Source organism: Balaenoptera ricei, chromosome 13 (genome assembly GCF_028023285.1).
Source record: "Balaenoptera ricei isolate mBalRic1 chromosome 13, mBalRic1.hap2, whole genome shotgun sequence".
NCBI lineage: Eukaryota > Metazoa > Chordata > Mammalia > Artiodactyla > Balaenopteridae > Balaenoptera > Balaenoptera ricei.
The window spans coordinates 96,273,106-96,291,859 of NC_082651.1; the positions used below are offsets into that span (position 1 = coordinate 96,273,106).

The 18,754-nt window shown below is 53.8% G+C and overlaps 1 long non-coding RNA gene across 3 annotated transcripts in view; it reads left to right on the plus strand.

Annotated features, from left to right (window-relative positions):
* LOC132376574 (uncharacterized) overlaps positions 1-17,910 on the plus strand; it is a 74,833-nt gene extending 56,923 nt beyond the window's left edge. Inside the window, exons 3-5 of one of the 3 annotated variants that reach the window (XR_009506355.1) lie at positions 8,349-8,561; positions 15,876-16,078; positions 16,739-17,910. This is a non-coding gene — a long non-coding RNA (uncharacterized LOC132376574). Of the gene's footprint in view, positions 1-8,348; positions 8,562-15,875; positions 16,671-16,738 lie in introns of those variants that run through there. The other 2 variants (XR_009506353.1, XR_009506354.1) reach the window with 2 other exon arrangements.
* Positions 17,911-18,754: the final 844 nt, after the last annotated feature.

Genomic DNA, 18,754 nt, shown 5'->3' on the forward strand with positions numbered 1-18,754 from the left:
CTGCGTCCTCTGTTTTTATGTCGCACTAAGTGTGTTGGCCCCGCCAGGGGAGCAGGGGGAGATAGGATGGGGTGTGTCAGGTGTCACAAAGGGCCTCAGCAGCCACGCTCAGGCTTGGGGACTTATCCTATTGACAAGAATGAACCTGAGCAGTTTCTGAGCGGCGGGTTGGCAGTGATCCCCGTGGCTCTGAGTGGGAAGGTCACGGGGACGGGGCAGCAGGGGCCGGAAGGCAGGTGAGGCTGGTGGCCAGGAAGCCAGTTGGGGCTACTGGAGATTTGGGGACACCTCTGCGGAAGAGACCGGGAAGGAGGCACCTCTTCCCTGAGCTGTGATGGGCTCAGCCATTCTCTTAGCCTGAAATCCTTCATCCTAGTGATTCCTGAAGTCCCCGATTCAGTGATTCTGAGAACTCATGATTCCTCGATCCCACGGCATGAAATGCCCGTGTTTCTCCAGTTGTGTGATCTGGTGATTCACAGAACCTCTCACCCGGCAGCTCTAAAATTCTCTGATTCGTATGCTCTGCTGAATCAGCCCTTGCAGTTCCTGCCAACCCCTGGCCCATGGCTTCTCCTGGGAATTGAGGAAAGGCTGTTTGTTTCTGTCTTTTCTATTCAGACAGGTGTCACTGGGGGGCCTCTACCTTCCTCTGAGGTGGCTGAGACAGGGATCGTGCAGGTGGGGAAGATCCCGGAGTCAGTTGGAATAATGCGGAGTGTGTGACCCCCAGGTGCCCCAGGTGCCCGAGTGCTGAGGCGGGAGCAGAGCCCCACCTTTGGGGGGCACTGAGAGGTGCTCCTGACCCAGGGCCCATCACCCACCCTGCTCATGCCCACCTGCTGGAGCAGCAACCCCAGGACTGTGGTCCCCTGCAGAACCCTCCAGAGACAAGCACCTGGGCTGGGGTCGCACCTTTTCTTAAGCCATAAGCTGGAGTCACCCATTGGCATCCCTAATCACTGGAGTTGACAGCAGGCCTGAGGACATGGGAGACAAGCAGAGTGGCCTGTGGATTTGGGTGACAGGGATTATGGGGGACAGGTGAGCGGTGCTAGTGGCAGGGCCACAGAAACGAGAAGCCTGGATCAAGGGACTTTGATAGGCCTGCTGGCCCTCAGGGCCCACAGTCCCGTGAGTTGGTCTTCATTCTTCTCCCCCTCAGCCAGGCTCTCGGCATCAAATCCTGGAGATGAGGCCCCCGTGCCAGGTTGTTGTGAGGCCCAGTCAGGGAAACAGGGAAAGCTGTTGGCACTGCGTCCGGGACTCTTGCTATCAGTTTCTAGTGGCTCTTTTAGGGCCGTGCGTGGCCCTCTCTGCCGGCCAGACCCCCCTGGCCCTCCGTGTGCACGAGTCTCCCTGCAAGTGGGCTCTGAGATGGTATCAAGAGAAGGCGGTGGTGTGGGAGGGAAGCCAGGCCCACCTCTAATCCACACGGCCCTCCTGGCCCCTCCTTGGCCAGCCTTGGGGTTTGGGGGGCTGCTCTGAGTTGGAGATGAAATGGGCCGCAACCACGGTCACTGTTGGTTATGAAAAGTGGGGGAGACATGATCCAGCAGGCATGCACGCATGCATCCATCCGTTCATCTATCCACCCATTCATCCATTCATCTATCCACCCATTCATCCATCCTTCCATTCAACTATCCATTCATCCATCTATCCTTCCATGCCTCCATCCGTCCATCTATCCATTCATTGATCCATTGATCCATTGATCCATCCATCCATCCATCCATCCATCCATCCATCCATCCATCCACAGTTTATTAAGTGCCTACCGTGTCTGAAAGGGTGCACCCCACCCCCGTGGATGACTTTCTATGCCCCTATCCTGCTCTGTTATTATTTATGCCTTTGTTCACCTGTTCACGGTCTTTCTCCCCGACTAGAATTTTAATTCCATGAAGACTTTGTCTTATTCACCACTGCATCCACACATCTAAAATCAAGCCTGGCACTTAATAGGCGCTTGAAAGCATTTCTTCAATGTATGTATTTAACCCCCCTCCTGCAGCAACCCTGGGAATAGGTGTTACTATCCTTCATTTATAGATAAGGAAACAGGCCCAGAGAGGCCAAGTGACTTGCCCACGGTTTCATTATTAGTAAGTCGTGACCTGGGAGATGAAGCCAGGTTTCCAGAGCTGGGTCTAACCCTTCATACTGCTCCACGCTTCGTGAGGAGGGAGAGAAGGGCACAAGTAGTTCTCACTGGGCAATCGCGGGAGGCTTCCTGGAGCAGGGGGCCATGGGCAATGGAGGGTGGGTGGGACGTCCCCAGGCAGGGGAGTAGGTAAGGACAGCCAGCTGAGGAGACTTCTTTGGCCAAGGCCTGGGGGATAGGAGGGTGGAACTGGCCTCTGCGGTGAGGAGGGAGGCCTTGCAAGATCCAGCCAAAAGCCTGCCAGACTTCTCGGGAGCTAGAAGCAATCCTCCATCCCTGCTGGTGGCTCTCGTTAGGACGTCGGTGCTGAGTCTGGTCTGTCCTTGTCAATCAACTGACAGCAAGACATGTCCCCAAACACCTCTCGCTGAAAGGGCCTTTCTCCCAGGTTGTGGGCTCAGGGGCACCTCTGCCGTGCAAAGTGGGCTCCCCCTGGGCCCAGGAAAAGGGTCAGCTTAGCCAGGCCTGGGCAGACAGCCGGCCGGCCTGGGAGCCCTGCTTACACTCTCCCTACCTGCTGGACGACACCTTCCCCGCCCTGGACCTCAGCATCCCCATCTGTAATGGAAATGGTTACCGCAGCCCTTTGTCACCTGTGATGCCGGTGACCTCACCCAAAGCTGACTCTCCTGTGCATCTCGCTGCAGGCGAGGTATCTTTTCGCATTGGACCCCTCCTTTGATCATCAATAACCCCGTGAAAGAGGCAGGGTGGGATCAATTATCTCCATTTTCTCAGATGAAGGAACTGAGGTTTGAGAGAGAGAAAGTCGTCAGCCCAAAGTCGCTGAGTCAGTGAGTGGCGTGTCCTGGTCTGGAATCCCAGCTCATCCCTCTGCGGCCACGAGGCCGGAGACTGCAATCAGAATGGTGTCATGTTCTGATTCCGCTCGGGGTCCCTGGCCAGGGTGTCCCTTTCTGAGTTCTCCTGTCACGCCACCCTCTGCCCACCCCCAGGGAAGAGTCAAAGGGCCCCCCTAAATACGCCGGAAGTGACTCCCCTCCTCTGATCTAAACCCCACATCCGCATTTGGGCCACCACACTGGAGGCTTCTAAACTGCCCCATCATTGGGGCCATCCTGCGGTTCCCACACTGCCCATCCCAGGGTGGAAAGCTCGGGCAAACTTACAACCTGACCTCATTTCCGGGAGAGATTTCTTTAACCCAGAGAAGCTAAGCCTAGCTGGCGCTGGGCGTGGGGGCGTTCTCAGGTGGGGAAAGCAGCCTCTTGGGGCCGGGGTGACTGCATCAGCAGCGGATTCTCGGGGTAGATGCAGCGGGACCACAACTTTGGCCCCTGGTGGACAAACACCAAGTCCTCGTGGAGGCCGAAGCCTTTGTTCCAGAACTCTGGGCTCCTTACTTCCCTTTGCTAGGCCTCCCTGCCTACAAAGCGGGGTAATAACCCTTCCCCAGGCCATCCGGATCCAACGGGACAGACGAGGCAGGGAGAGAGGGGAAGGGTGTGGGGTTCTAGGTGGCGACGCAGACCTAGATTTCCGCCCTGGTTTTGCCACTTACTAGCCTAGTGGCCTCGTGCAGGTTACTTAATAATAAATTCTATTCACCTGCTAGGATTGTTTGGGGTCAAGGGGGGTTAATTTGATAGAAAGCACTTTGAAGACTGCTGAGCTCCCCAGGGAGCTGCTGTGTTAGGGGTTATTGTGACAAGGTCCCAGCAGCCGAACAAGCAGAGGGATTAAGGCTCTGAACAGCGTGATGGTTCAGGGCCGGACAAAGGCTCAGGGCACGAAGCCCTTCGGAGATGCAGACGCTAAGGACGGGGTCTGGGTTGTAGGGTGGCAGAAGGAGCCAGGGCCAGATGGGGGTGGGTTCTGGTTTGGGAGGAGACCTTGAGCTGTGGGTACCCTTCGGGGTAAGCTCCAGGGAGGGGACCAGACGTGAACGGTCGTTGGATGAGCAGGGAAAATGCCCAGTGGCGGTAGCTGAGAGCCTCTGCAAGGCTGCCTGGGCCTGTGCGGAGGGCTGTATTCTGAGGCATCGCCGTGGCTGGCTTCCCTGCAAGACGCTGGTCCTGGGGGAGCTGTGCTTTGTGAGGTAACAGACGAACAAGGTGGGGGCTGTCGTGGGGGGGAGAGCCCCCGAATGCTCGAGCTTTAGGGCGCAGGTGGAGACTCGAGAAGCCCCGAGATCCCCCAGGAGGAGAGTAGGCCTCCCCTCACCCGGCGCTGCCTCCCTCTGTGCCTCTCGGCCACCTGGTTCCCTGCCTTCTCTCTCAGGCCTGTCCCAGAGGGACAAACATTTCTGTAGGTTGTGGGCCCACTGTGTGTCAGGTCTGGACATGGACACGGGACCACCGAGGACGCAGACTCGCTGAATTCCCTCGACAGCTCTGAGAGGAGGTGTCATGACCCCCGTGTGCCCATGAGGAAGGGGAGGACTTGGGGGATGGGGATCTGGCCGTCGCCCGCTCTCCATGTCGCCCAGGGCCCTGGGGCTCTGGCCCAGCTCTCCCAGCAGGCCCTGTCCCCTCATGCAGCAGATCCGAGGACAGCTGGGGATGCTCAGGGTTTGTGGCCTGTCCAGGGGGCGGCTCCCACAAAACCCTTCAAAGGCCCTTGCTCTGGCCCCTGCTCCCGTGTGCTACTTTAAAAAAAATCTAGAATGAAAAAGAAGAAAGTTTCTATTTTTGATGAGACACCAACGAAATGAAGGCTTTTAAATTATTAAAATCCAGAAATAAATTATTTATTCAGGTCAGCCTTTCATTTCACGCACATTAACCCCACCAGCACACTGTCACGAATTTGCTGAGTGTCCTCGCAAGTCATTTACCCTCCAAGGACCTCGGTGTTCTCTTCTGTAGGATGGGTCGGGGGCCGGCAGGGGGCTGGGTTTCCCAGGTGCTGGAGGAGCCTCCCGGGAGGAGCCCAAAGACCAGCCAGAGCAGGCCTGTCTGTTCCCTTCATCTCTCTTCATCCTGTACCCTTGGCCTTCATGATCAGACCTTCCCTGAGCAGCTCAGGTGGGTGGGAAGGGGAAGAGCTATTATTAATAATAATGGTACTATGTGCCAGCCCTGCACAGTGGTTTACACATCCAACTTATTTATCCTACAATAACCCTCTAAGGTGGATAATATTACCGTCTCCAGGTTACAGATGAGGAAATTGGGCACCGAATAGTGAAGTGCCTTGCCCGATAACACCCAGCTTGGAAGTGGCACAGCTGGAGTTCAAGGGCAGGCAGCCTGGTTCCCGCACTGACTGCTGCAGCACACGGCCTCACCTTGGGTGTGAGTGAGGCCCTTGGGAACCTCCCGAGATGACTCTTCTTGCAGGTGCCGTGCCTGTTCTCTCTGCTTTTGCACTTGCTGTTCCCTCTGCCTGGGGTGCCCTCCCTGCCCCAGGCCAGCAAAAATGTCACCTCCTCCAGGAAGCCCTCCCATCCTCCCTCTGTACTTCCACAGCATTCTCCCACTTCCCTGTGAAAGCCCTTACCCGCCGAATCGTCCTCATTTACACACCTGTCTCCCCACCAGACTGTGGCCTTCTTGAGTTCAGGGACCGTGTTGGATGAATTTCCACAACCCCAGCACGGTGCCTGATGTAGACCAGTTGGTGTTTGTTGAATGAATGAGCGAGTGAGTGTTTGAAGGGATGTGACTCCCTTGCCCGTGGGGGAGGGTTGCGGGTTGCCTTACAACCTGGCCCTGGGAAGACCCCTAAGTTTGCCATCCCTGGCATCCCTGAGATTTTTCTCCCACCAAGAGACTCACCAAGAGAAGACATTGGGTTTCCATGGCAACGGAGTTTTTTCTGCCCGAGCAAACATTTCCACAGAAATCCCAATAGATGCCAGTGGGTGCAGTGGGCACTGCCCCTCCTCCCACATCCTGCACCCCTCCTGCCTCCGCAGGGCTCTGAGCCCAGAGCCAGCCCTTCTCCTTCTGTGGGTTTCCACTGGGTTTCTCTCAACCGCCCTATTTGAAGCTGCTTGCCGCCGTGCCAGCTTCGCCCCACACCCTCCCTGGGTGAGGAAGGGGGTGCCCTGGCCCCAGGCTGTCGGCATTAGGGAGTCCAGGCCCACCATCCTCAGACGGGAAACCTCGGCCCAGGGCGGGGGAGCAGAGGACTCCCAACCGCTGCCCTGGCTTTGCGCTGCCGTCTGCAAGCCCCTCCTCCCCTCAGGCATGGGCGCCTGCACCTCCCCCTCCCGCAGGGCCCTGGGGTCAGGGGGCCTCACAGGGCTCACCTGGCAGAAGCTGAGAGGCCTGAGAATTACAAGGTGTCCGGCCTCAGACCCTGCTGAGCACCAGACCCACTGCCCTGCGATCCCGGTTGAGCCTCTGGGGGTGGGGAGGAAGAATGGGGCAAAGGCACTTGGTGGTAGAAGCTCAGAGAGGTCTGTGGCTTTCCTGAGGACACGTGGCAGAGTGGCAGAGGCAGGATCTGAGCTCTGGTCTCTCTGGTGACAAGGCCAGCCTCTACCCACTCTCCAGCCAGGCGGGAGCCCCCTTTCCCCACCTAGAAACGGGGTAGACGGCCCCTTCTGGAAGCATGGGCAGAGCGCCTGGTGTGCATGTGGGGCACCGGCTGGTCAGTGGAGGGTCCAGCCTGAGAACTGAGAGCTCGCTTGGCCCTTGAGACCATCAGACCATCAGAGAGGCGAAGTGACTTCACCCAAGCTCACAAGTGGTGGCCCAGGGGACGGATATGGGACCTGTCAGACTCTGACCACTTCCGTCTGTCCACGTGCCCCCCCGCACGGCTGTTTTCCCAAAGCCAGTTATTACCTTTCACTGCCAAGTCCCTGCTCTGCTCTCCCGGTGGGCTTTGCCTCAGCTCTGGACTCGGCACAGCTGCCGGTGAGGGAAGAGGGCCAGGGGTGCGTGGCCCTGAGGCAGGGACAGAGGCCCCATGGTCTGGCTTTGTGCAGCCAGCCGGAGACCAGCTAACAAGCTCAGCGTTTCGTGCCCAGGCCTGCCACGCGGGCAGCTGGTCCTGCCATCCAGGACCACCTCAGTCCCCCCCGGACCCCAGGAGTCTGCCTCCCAGCCCGGACCCTCAGACGCCCGCCCGCCCTCCCTTCTGTAGTCCGTGGATCTGTGCTTGGGCCCATGGTGTTCCGCCACCCACACGGAGCCGGCCTCCCAGCCTGGCATGTCGAGCTCTCATCGCCATGGCAACACTCACCACCCCCGCGCGGGACCACTGTGCTCAGCTAACCCGCGGCCTGTCCCCTGCCACTAGCCACCCATTTGGGTCGGGAGACACCCACACACCCGCTCGGGCCAAGACTCGGAGCTCACTCATGTTCCTGCCTCGCCCACAGGCCAGAGTGACGGTGTGCGTGGGTGTGCACGTCCGACCCGGCGGGGGTGTGCACAGGCGCACGTGTGCACACGTGTAGGCGCAGGTGTGGGAAGCACCGACGGCTCCTTCGACTCCGGTCTGTGGGGCTCGGGGGCTGCCGGCGGCAACGCCTAATTGTGTGTTGTGGGTCCTCTGGGTGGATAGTCTCTGTGTGCCTGCACCTCATCAGGTGTGCGTGTCCGTCTGTTTGTCTGTGTTTGTGTCTCGGCAGAGGCCAGGGAGGGGAGGGAAATGTGTCAGAGATTCTGGACGACAGCTCCTTTCACTGCATTTCTCCAACCGCTAGAGAAAGACACCCTCTCCTCTGGCCCGTTCTCCTAGGACATTCAGGACCCAGCAGTGGCTGATGGGGGCGACCCACTTACCATCTTTGCTGGGCTCTCCCCTGGGGCCAACAGTTACACTGGACTTTGGCCCTTGGAATCCGCATAATCTTCTCTTGAGGCACCACCTGATTCCATTTTCCTATGCAAAACACAGAAGCTGTAGAGAGGGGCCCGGGCAGGACATTGGGAGAAGGGGCACGTAGTCTTGGTTCTGTTGACAGCTGGCCCTGTGACCTTGCGCAGGACACCGTGCCTCTGGACCTCAGTTTCCCTGTCTGTCAATGATTTCTTGTGGACTTTCTATCCGGACTATCCAGAATTCCATCAAATGGCAACTGTCCCAATACATCTTCCTCTCGTCTTTATGACAGCCCTCGTGGGTCACCTGTTATTATCCCTGGACGATAAGGAGAAAACTAAGCGCAGAGGATGCTGGTGGGATGGGGGCCCAGCCGCATCACTCTGACCAGAGCCCTTGCTCCTTCTCTCACCCACTGCCCCCCGTGCTCTGCCCACAGATTCCAGGGCCAGGATGGGCCCTCCGTGCCACCTGCCACAGCGCAGCTAGCCCCTCACGGGCACCAGGGCAGGGAGCTGCCACTGACAAAGGGCATCCGCCGGCCCTGCTGGGAGACCCCTCCTCACCCTCGCTGTGGACAGGGCCAGATATCAAAGAGGAGAGTGTGGGAAGGCAAAGGAAAAAGACAAAGCCGTCAGGCTGCCCTGCGCTGGTGAGTAATGACGCATCGAGTTCCGAGATCGACAGGCAGGGCTCGGTTCCAGGGCCGTGTGCGGATGAGCCTCGGAGCTGGCGCCGGCAGGCGGGACGGGCCGGCGGGCGCTGGGTCAGGTGGTGGAGGAAGGCCCCGGGCTCCGTGCGGGGCAGTGGGGCAAAGCTTCTCAGACGTCCCCACGCAGACCGGTCACCGGACACTTGTTCAAATGTGCGTCCTGGTCCAGCAGGTCTGGGGTGGGGTCTGGGTTTCTGCATCTCTAACGAGGTCCCAGGTAATGCTGCTGCTACCCATGGTCTGGGACCGCCTTTTGAGTGCCTGAGTGTGGGCTGAGAGGTCACACGAGCCGGGTTTGAACTTGGATCTGGCCCTAATTCGTTGTATGAGTGAGCATGTGAGTTCCCAAGTCAGCAGGCGTCCGTTTCCTCACCTATAAAGTGGGGATCATAATAGTACCTGCTTCAGGGAGGCGGTGGTGAGGGTTCAGAAGTTAATCTATGTTAATCTGTGTCAAAGTCCGTAGATGGTGCTTGGTAAGTGTGTTATTATTCTACAATGCTGGGCTGGAGAAGATGTGCTTTTCTGCTGTGGAGAGTGGGTCGCTGTTAAGTGTTAAGTGGGGAGTGACGTGACCGAAGTCTCACTGGAAAGACTTTCTCTGGGTGCTGCTGGGAGTTGAGCTGGAGGTGGCGGCTGGGCCTGGGGAAGCCGCGTGCGGCTGTCGCAGGAGGGGTGTGGGTGAGAGAGGAAACGGAGTCTGGAAATGGTGGATGGGAGGGACGGAAGGAGAGAAGGGGCAGGAAGGACGGACATTTCCGAGGCAGATCTAACCGGAGGTGGCCTGGGAGGGCCTGGTAGCTGGCATTGCGGTCCTTGGGTTCTGCTGTGGCCGCTCACCACTTCCACTCCTCAGCCCGGCCCAGCTGACTCTATTTGACTATATTTGGGAGCACAGCAGGCAGAATTCTGAAAGAGGCCTGCCTGTTGGTTTCAGCCAGTCTGGACACCGTAACCTTGACTCCAGCTATCGGGAAGAACCCCCCTGCTTAGAGAGCTATCTGTAACAACACGTTCGGGGGATTCGTAGGGAATGACTGAACCAAGCTCCAGAAGGAAACATAAGAGTTTGTGCATGTGGGTATGAATATGTACACACATCAAGAGTATAACAGAGTGGGCCTTCCCTGGTGGCTCAGTGGTTAAGAATCCACCTGCCAATGCAGGGGACATGGGTTCGAGCCCTGGTCCGGGAAGATCCCACATGCCACGGAGCAACTGAGCCCGTGCGCCACAACTACTGAGCCTGCGCTCTAGAGCCCGTGAGCCACAACTACTGAGCTCGCGTGCCATAACTACTGAAGCCTGCACGCCTAGAGCCCGTGCTCCACAACAAGAGAAGCCATTGCAGTGAGAAGCCCGAGCACCGCAACCAAGAGTAGCCCCCGCTCGCCGCAACTAGAGAAAGCCCAGATGCAGCAACGAAGACCCAATGCAACCTTAATTAATTAATTAATTAATTAGATTTTTTTTAAAAAGAGTACAACAGAGTGAATTTTGTTAGCAATTCCTGCTTTTTCCCTTCAGAAGAATTGAAGACAACTGTAGCCAGTGTGGTGAAACAGGTGTTTTCTCTTCTACATGCAGCCCTGTTCTGATGTCCCACATTTTGTTGGTCCTGTCCTGGGGGTGTTTCATTCTCCGTAAGTCTTGGGCCCCAGCTAGCCTACAGGGGCCTTTTGTGTGAATTAGGGGAGAGTGTCCCCTCTGGAAAGATACAGCCCCATGGGCACATAGTGTGGTGAGTGGAAGGCAGACTGGATTCTAGTCCCCACTTGTCCCTCAGGTGGGCGCCCTTGTGCAGTGGACAACCTGCACAGCTGTATGTGCCGTCCCTGCACATGGACCACACAAGCTGTTGAGGAAACGGACACTGTAGAAAATTCTTTAACTGTAGAAAATGCTTTATCTGGGCATCAAGCTCAGCCCTTTAGCCCAGGTTCTTTCTTCGGGTGATTTCTTCTGGGCCTAGGTCTCCCCTTGTTATTCTCTGCACCCTGCATCTGCTGGCTTTAGGCTTTAACTCAGGGAAAGGCTGCCTATTGCTGCAGCTCCCTGGGCTACTCTTTGGGGTGAGGGCCCCGTGTCCACATTTTCTTTGTTGACAGTATTATCTCCCCAAGACGGGTGTTTAAAATTGCTTCGGGCTGGACCAGTGATTCTTATGGGGGGTCTACACCGAAATGGCATTATTCTGTTGTGCAAGGCTGTGACTGCCTATTGTAACACCAGTAAACATCCCCACCATTCAGAAGGGTTACTCTGCACCTCATGCCAACATTATGCCAGCCACAAAGGGAAACCTTTATTCTTTTCTCCAAACTTTCTATAATGCCATATAGCTTTTACAACATGAAAATTTTGACTAAACTAAACAGAACATAAACAAATACCCTTTTGGGGTAGGGTTGTTTAACCAGAAGAGATCTACCTAACTGCACCAGAGTTGTCTAGAGCCAGACTGCCTGGGACCAAATCCTGCTCTGCCACTTATTAGAGGTCATCTTGGAGAAGTCATTTAACCTCTTGGTGCCTCAGTTTCCTCATCCATAAAATGGGGATAATAATAGTACCTACTTCAAAGGCTTGTTGTGGGGACAAAGTGAATATATGTAAAGCTCTTGAAACCACTCCAGGAACATGGTCAATGCTGTGGGCGTGTTAGCTCTTGCTCTGGTGACCAGACCAAGAGGAGAAAATGGTCAAATGCCTTGTTGAAATCCTGATTCCGCCTCTCTCCAGTTTTCTCTGGTTTCTGCACTCAGAATCAATTCCAGTGTCTTCTGGGTTTGTTTTACATTTTTTCTAGTGTCTCTATTGAAGCTTCCAGGACAGTGTCTGTCACTCTGTGGCTCTAATGGTAGCCCATGTCAATCTGCCCAAATAGAAGCGCTCCTGGCAGGCAGGGACCCCCTCCTTCATTTTTGCATCCCTCATGGCAACAAAAAGCCTGGTACGAAGCCAATGCTTGATCAAGGACTGTCGGCGAGTCGGTGGCTGCATGACCAAGGGCATCCTTTCTCGTCTTCACCCCCCACTTCCCTCCTGGCACCAGTAGGTCCTCAACAATTTTGTTTGAATTGGACTGAATTTATTCTGGAAGCTTGAGACCACACACCCTCACTGAATGGGTGTCTTGGAAGCCCCGGAATGTTATGGGACTTTTTCCCAAAGGGTGCAGTAAAATCCTGAAGGCGAAGTGGTCCTTCTGCCTTTCCAGATGGACTGAATGGGAGGTAGAGATGTGTCCAGGAGTCTTCCACCCCCCGCAAGATGTTCCCAAGTAGTTGGCAGAGACGTTTCACATTTAGATTACCCTGCTGAGATACCCACTGCCCACCTTTCTGGAAGCATCTAGAGTTTCTCTCTGGTGCACTCTTCTTCTAAGTGATAATTCTAGAAACCCATTCCTTTGTCTTTGGCAATAACAACCCAATTCCCAGGACTCCAAATGGAAAATAACAGCCTTAATTTCCAGACTCCTGGGGGGAGGAAAAGCCAGACAGAATCCTCCCAGCTGTTAAGGTTCTGTCTGCACCAGGCCAAATGCATCAAGCCCAAATGACTACTTGAAGCGTTATTAGAATTCAGGTTGCCCCATCATCACAATTCTCTCTGAGCTGGGAGGCTGGGGGAAAAAAAAAAAAGGCAGATTGTGTGCCGTGTGCAAAAGCTGGACCAGGGAGCCTCTGAGATTAATTACACCTGGTGAATCCAATGTCTGGGAGCCCCGGGGAAGTGCTATCTGGGAGAAGCATAAACCAGGCTCCCCAAAAGGAAGTAGAGATGAGCTCCATTCCACTGTGCAGACAAAATTAATGCTGCTTATCAAAGCCCTTCCTCATCAATATAAAGTTGGACTTCTATTAGTCACCAAGGGCCATTTGACTAGATGCAAATGGCCTTACCGAGCTGGATGATTTTAGCGCAACGTCTGATGGAGGTTCTGGGGAGCAGACAGCCCAAGCCAGTAGATTTAACAAGCACTGGGGCTTTTTCCTTTGGCTCTGAGGCTAAGCTCGTTATCCAAGGAACAAATGGAATATGAAGGCTGCATCGGCGCTGCCAGAGACCATAAGAAATTTGCTATGAAACAAAGTTGGTGCATTGTTCAGCTGTGCAGAGAAGAAACTTGGAAGCAGAGGAGGTAAAAACAAGGGTGGAAACCCAGTTACACGGCTCGCTCTGTGCTTTTCTGCAAGCTCATGTTCACATCTCTCACCTTTTCCCACCACCTGGCGCTCAGCCAGAACAGACTTCCTCAGACAGTTTCCAAAGAGCCCCCTCTGACCCCCATTGCACTAAACCATCCTAATTAAGAAGCAACTCCCAACCAAAATGTCCAATTGTTTATTCTCACCTTCACTCTTTAAGCAACAAACAAGAACCACCTGACATCTTTCTTTCTTAATTCGTATGCCTCAAACTCGGTCAACTCAGTACCTTCTGAACTGCTTCTCTCTCCCCACTCTCCCAAACTCGCTCGCCCTCCTGTGTTCTCTCTTCCAAAGCCGGAACCCGCGGAGCCCTCATAAACCCCTCACTCGGTCAGTGCTTATCCATCCTGCCTGCGCGGGAGGGTCACCTGGGTCCTTTTAGGAATTACCCGTGTCTCCTACACCACCCAGACCAATTCACTGAGACTGATTGCCGGGCCCAGGCGTCAAAACCCCTCGAGGTGACTCTCTACTTCTCTTTACTTGCCCACCCGGGCACCAGGTCACGTAGACCTTACCTCCTGGGCTTTTCTCCTCTCTACGTCCCCTCCCTCCCGCCTCTGCCGTTCCTGTAGACAGTTTGCACTTTTCACCTGGATTATGACAATAGCATTCTAATCAGTCCCTCCCAACCCCAAGTCACACCACTCTGCCATCTCTCCTCTATTTGCTGCCAGAATGATTTTTCTCCAGTGCACAACAGATCTTGTCACTGCCTTTCTCTCCCTCCCTACCTTCCCCCCATTTTCTAACCATCCACTATGACCAGGACCTCTTCTAGGTCTAGAGGATTATAGGGTGGAACAAAAAGACATCTTAGTCTCTGCTTTCTTAGAGATTATATTAATATTTGCTTGGAGGAAATGCTAAATATCAAACTATATCAGTAGGTTTTTTGTTTTTGTTTTTGTTTATTTTTGCTGTGCTGCACTGCGCAGCTTGCAGGATCTTAGTTCCTGGACCAGGGATCGAACCTGGGTCACGGCAGTGAGAGCGCCGTGTCCTAACAACTGGACGGCCAGGGAATTCCCAGTAGTTGTTTAATAACAACTATGTTGTTATAAAGCAGAAACTAACACACCGTTGTAAAGCAATTATACTCCAATAAAGATGTTAAAAAAAAAACTGTGGTTCATACCTGGAGGAAGTAAGGGGTAGTATGAGAATGTTTTCCCTGCTTAAAATCTCCCAGCAGCTCACATACTAGACTCCTGGCTGAGGGTTAAAGCTCAGCTGTTCCCATTCTCACTGTGCTACTTAAGGGCCGTCTCACCAAACAGCCCCTTCTCTGAGTACACAACGCTCTCGTACCTGAGCCTCTCTCTGCTGCCTGGATTTCTTTCCTCCACTTCTCTCGTCCAACTCAGATGTCACCTCCTCCAGGAAGACTTCCCTGATATGTCCGGCATGGATTAGTTGTCCTTACTCTGTGCTTCCAGACCTCCTTCTGCCTTCCATTGTCCTTACACTTTCCCTATCACATTGTAGAGGTCTGTTATGTGTTATGTATCTGCCAGGGCCCCTGAACCACCATTGGACTGGGAGTGCCCCAGAACAGGACAGTCTTTTAACCATGCTCCTAGCACAGGGCCTGAAACACATTCAGTGAATGAATGAATGCAAAATAAAGCTAACAGTATCTGATTAGCGGGAACACTGAGAAAATTCTAAGGAAAGGGGGAAATTTTGTTTATTTATTTATTTATGTATTTATCTATCTATCTTTGAGACTTTACTGAAGTTCTGGAGATTGGGAGAGTGAGTCTCCTGGCCCCCTCTGCCTCTAACAGGAATGCTACAGTTGAACCCTGACAAGCTCTTAACCAGGATGTGAACTTAACATAACAGAAGGGAGTAGAAGTATTGGGCTGGAAAACCCTGAATGAACTTTTTGGCCAACCCAATAATACTCTAGTAATATTTGTGTCTTGGATCTCATATTACTACAAGTCATATTTATGATAAGTAAATAGACTTATTAAAAATCAAATCCAATCTAAATACTTCAGAAGCCTTGCTCCCTGGTTTCAAAGCCCTGTTGATGTAAAGAAACCCCTAGAATAGGAGCCAGACAGTCCCTTTATACTCACAGTCCCTGACACGAGGTTACCACGTATGTGGGAGCAGTTTGTAAACCATGGGCACTAAACAAATGTCATTCATGAAATGCAATCCTAAAGCAAATAAGTAAGCACACCTCTTTTGCGTAATTACCCATGTTTAACCTTAGGAGTTGCTCACGGCCAGGAACACCTGTTGCCCTAACCCACTGGCTAAGTCACCCAACCCCAGGTTCTGCCACTTGCAGCTACACCCCATCTCTGCAGCTGGTGGGCCTGACCTCAAAGAATTCTGATCAGGTCGCAGTGACACAACGTCCGTGAGAGGTAAATTGAGGATTATTTAACGAAACTAGTATCTAGAGGTCAAGAGGGATAGGAGCCCAGTGGCCCAGCTGGTGTCACAGAGGCTGCTGAAAGGACACAGGACGTCAAAGGCGGGCCACCGAGGGCAGTGCTTCAGGTCTCCATCTGTGTCTGGCTGGAGGACCTCAAATGTAGTCACGATGGACAAGGCACAGCTGTGCGGACCAGGCCAACCTGAGCGTGAGCCCCAGCTGCATCCCTCCATCACGAACCAGCTCCATGGCCATGAGCATGCCGCAGGGACTGGGCCTCCCTTTCCTCGCCTGTGATAGGAGAGACTAATACCGCCTGCTTCCTGGGGCTACCTCGACAGGAAACAAGAGAATGGCGTGGAGGCCGGCCTCCGTGCGGGACCACGTCAAAGGTCCAGTCTTTCTGTCCGGTCCCTAAGAGATGCGGGCGGGGGAGGGCACTGGAAGGGCAGCCATGGCTGAGGTGGGCACTTTAATCACAGCTCTGCTTCTCACAGCCCGTTGAAACAGAATCTGTGGTTACGGCCTTGGAGATTTCAGCTGCCCTCCCGGGCGGATGCTCCAAATCTGTTTCTCATTCGACTGATTTCGGAGATGCTGCTAATCGGTCGCTATGGTTTCTTTATTTTCTCTTGACAGAGAACAAATTAAGCCGGCTTAGGAACAGTTCTTTCACTTATGTCCCAGCAAGAGAAAACGTATGAGGAGGAGCCAATGCTTGGAACTAGGAGGAGCTGGCCGACCCCAGAGGCAGCCTCGTGTCTTCAGGAGGACGGCTGCAAGAACTCTCCGAATCCACTGCCAAACCCGGGGACACAGCTGCAGCCCCTCCAGCCAGCCCGGTGAGGACCCACTTCCTGAACACCCCTCCCCAGGCCTCCCAGTCTCCCTCTTCATGCATTCATTCAGGACCAGATACTGACTTGATGCTATTGTACCAAGAAAATAAATAGGGCGGGCTGGCCAGGGAGTATGGGCGGGGGTGAAATCTTCAGTAGAGCTGTGAGGGAAGGCTGAGTGAGGAAGCGACAGCTGAGTGAAGGCCCGAGGGAGTGGGGACAGAGGCAGGAACTACTGTCTTTGATGAGGCCAAGTCCCTGGGAATGGCCTCGTGGAAGGGCTGTCCTTTTGCTCCCTGACTGCTGAGGACTTAACATGTATTATCTCACTAAACCTGAGACCCTGCTGAAATCTCCATACCAAGGGGGAAGCGGGGGAAGGGATAAATTGGGAGATTGGGACTGACAAATACACACTACTCTATAGAAAAGAGATAACTAGTAAGGACCTACTGTGTGGCACAGGGCACTCTACTCAATACTCTGTAATGACCTATATGGGAAAAGAATCTAAAGAAAGAGTGGATATCTGTGTACGTATAACTGGAGCACTTTGCTGTACAGCAGAAATGAATACAACATTGTAAATCAACTATACTCCAATAAAAATTAATTTTAAAAAGTAAAATAAATAAAATAAAAAATAAAATCTCCATTTCCCAGGGGACTGTGATGGGGGACTGAAGCCCAGGCAGAAGAGGAACCGGCTCACGGTCGCCTGCCCAGTAAGGAGCAGAGCTGGGATTTGTCCTTTTACACCCTTAGCACAGCACTGCCCCCAGAGCCTGGGACAACACACCTCCTGACTCCCCATGCCCGGATGCCGCACCTGGCAGGCAGGAGTGGAAACCTCTTCTGGTTCAGGTTATCAGGGAAAGCTTGCTAGAGGAAGAGGCACGTGGGACAGACCTTGAAGGCTGTGTAGGATTTCAGTGGTCAGAGATAAATGAGGTACAGGGAGAAGCGGACAAATGCACGAGAAAAGCCTGTTCGGGGCAGTGAATAAGCCCAGGGGCAGTGAATAAGCCCAGTACCGGGAGTCGCAGGGGAACTGAGCAGGGAAGCGGTGGGCCAGAGTGGGAAGGGCTTGAGCGATGCAGACACGGCAGATCCAATGTTGGTTCCGCATCTGGGCTTTGCTCCCACTGCTACCTGAGATCTCTCATGTCTGTGAACGGTGGCAGCTCCCGAATTTCCACAGGAGGGTTGCCCTGGCCTCCACCTGCCCTTCAGCACTGCCACTGTCTGTGGGGAGGGTTCTGTGCCCAGACTCACCCTAACCAAGGGCCGGTACCTTGGAGCATCCAGGGCTAGGCAGGCCGGGTTCAGAGGGGTCTGAGCGCCTGCGTGGGGTTCAGTTCCCCTCCTCTGCCTTCCTTCCCTCACGCTCTCCTTGCTGGGAGCTGGGGTGTGGACAGGTGTGTAGTGGCACAGGTAACAGCAAAGGTAAAAAATAAAAGCCAGCTGTGCGTGGGCAAATTGGGAAAAACAAGGAAGGTTAGAAAACGTGGTGTCCGGGGTCTGCACGGGGACCTGCGGAGGGCTGGGCGCGGCCTGGGTCCAGATTTCCTGAAGATGGAATTTCGGGGAGCAGGTGTGGTCCTGGACTGATAACGTGGCGGGCAGTTCTGGGGGTGGATGGGGCTCAGGGGCAGCCTTGAGAAATGTAACTCAGCTGTCTGTGCTTGAGGGGCAGTAGCGTACAAGAACCAGGAATGGAAGAGGAGAGGGCCCTGGAAGCTCATCTCCAGTCATCTGGCATCGACACCATAGCCTTGTGCTGCTGTGGGCAGAAAACCTCTCACTTTGATGAACTTGTCATAAAGTAATATTTTTTTTGTCTCCCATCCTGTATTAGTTTTCTAACGCTGCCGTAACAAAGTACCACAAACTGGATGGCTTAAAACAACACAAATTTATCATCTCACAGGCTGGAGGCCAAAAGTCCAAGAAGCGTCCCCTTTCATCTTCACATGGCTTCTCCCTGTGTGCATGTCTGCCTGTGTCCAAATTTCCCCTTCTCATAAGGACACCAGTCATGTTGGAATAGGGCCCATCCTACTGACCTCATCTTAACTAATTACAACTGTCATGACCCTGTCTCCAAATAAGGTCACATTCTGAGGCGCTAGGGGTTAGGGCTTTGTATTAGTTCTCCAGAGCTGCCATAACAAAATACCACAACTAAAACAACAGACATTTATTTTCTCACAGTACCTGAGGCTGGAAATCTAAGATCAGGGTGTCGGCAGGTCCGGTTTCTCCAGAGGCCTCTCTCCTTGGCTTGCAGACAGCCGTCTTCTCTCTGTGTCCTCAAGTGGACTTTCTTCTGTCTTTGCATTCCTGGTGCCTCTGTGTGTCCTAATCTCCTCTTCTTACAAGGACACCGGATTGGATAAGGACCCACAGAAACAGCCTCATTTTAACTGAATCACGTCTTTAAAGGCCCTGTGTCCAAATACAGTCACATTCTGGGGTGCCAGGGTTAGAGCTTCAACATGAATTTTGGGGCACAATTCAGCTCATATCAGGCTTTAACGTATCTTTTGGGAGGGACACAGTTCAACCCATGACATATATCATGTAGCACGGTCTCTTTTTTCCTTCAAGCCTCAAACATTTTCTCAGCTCCCATTCTGTGCCGGGTCCTGTGCTAGATGCTGGGGATACACAGAGAGA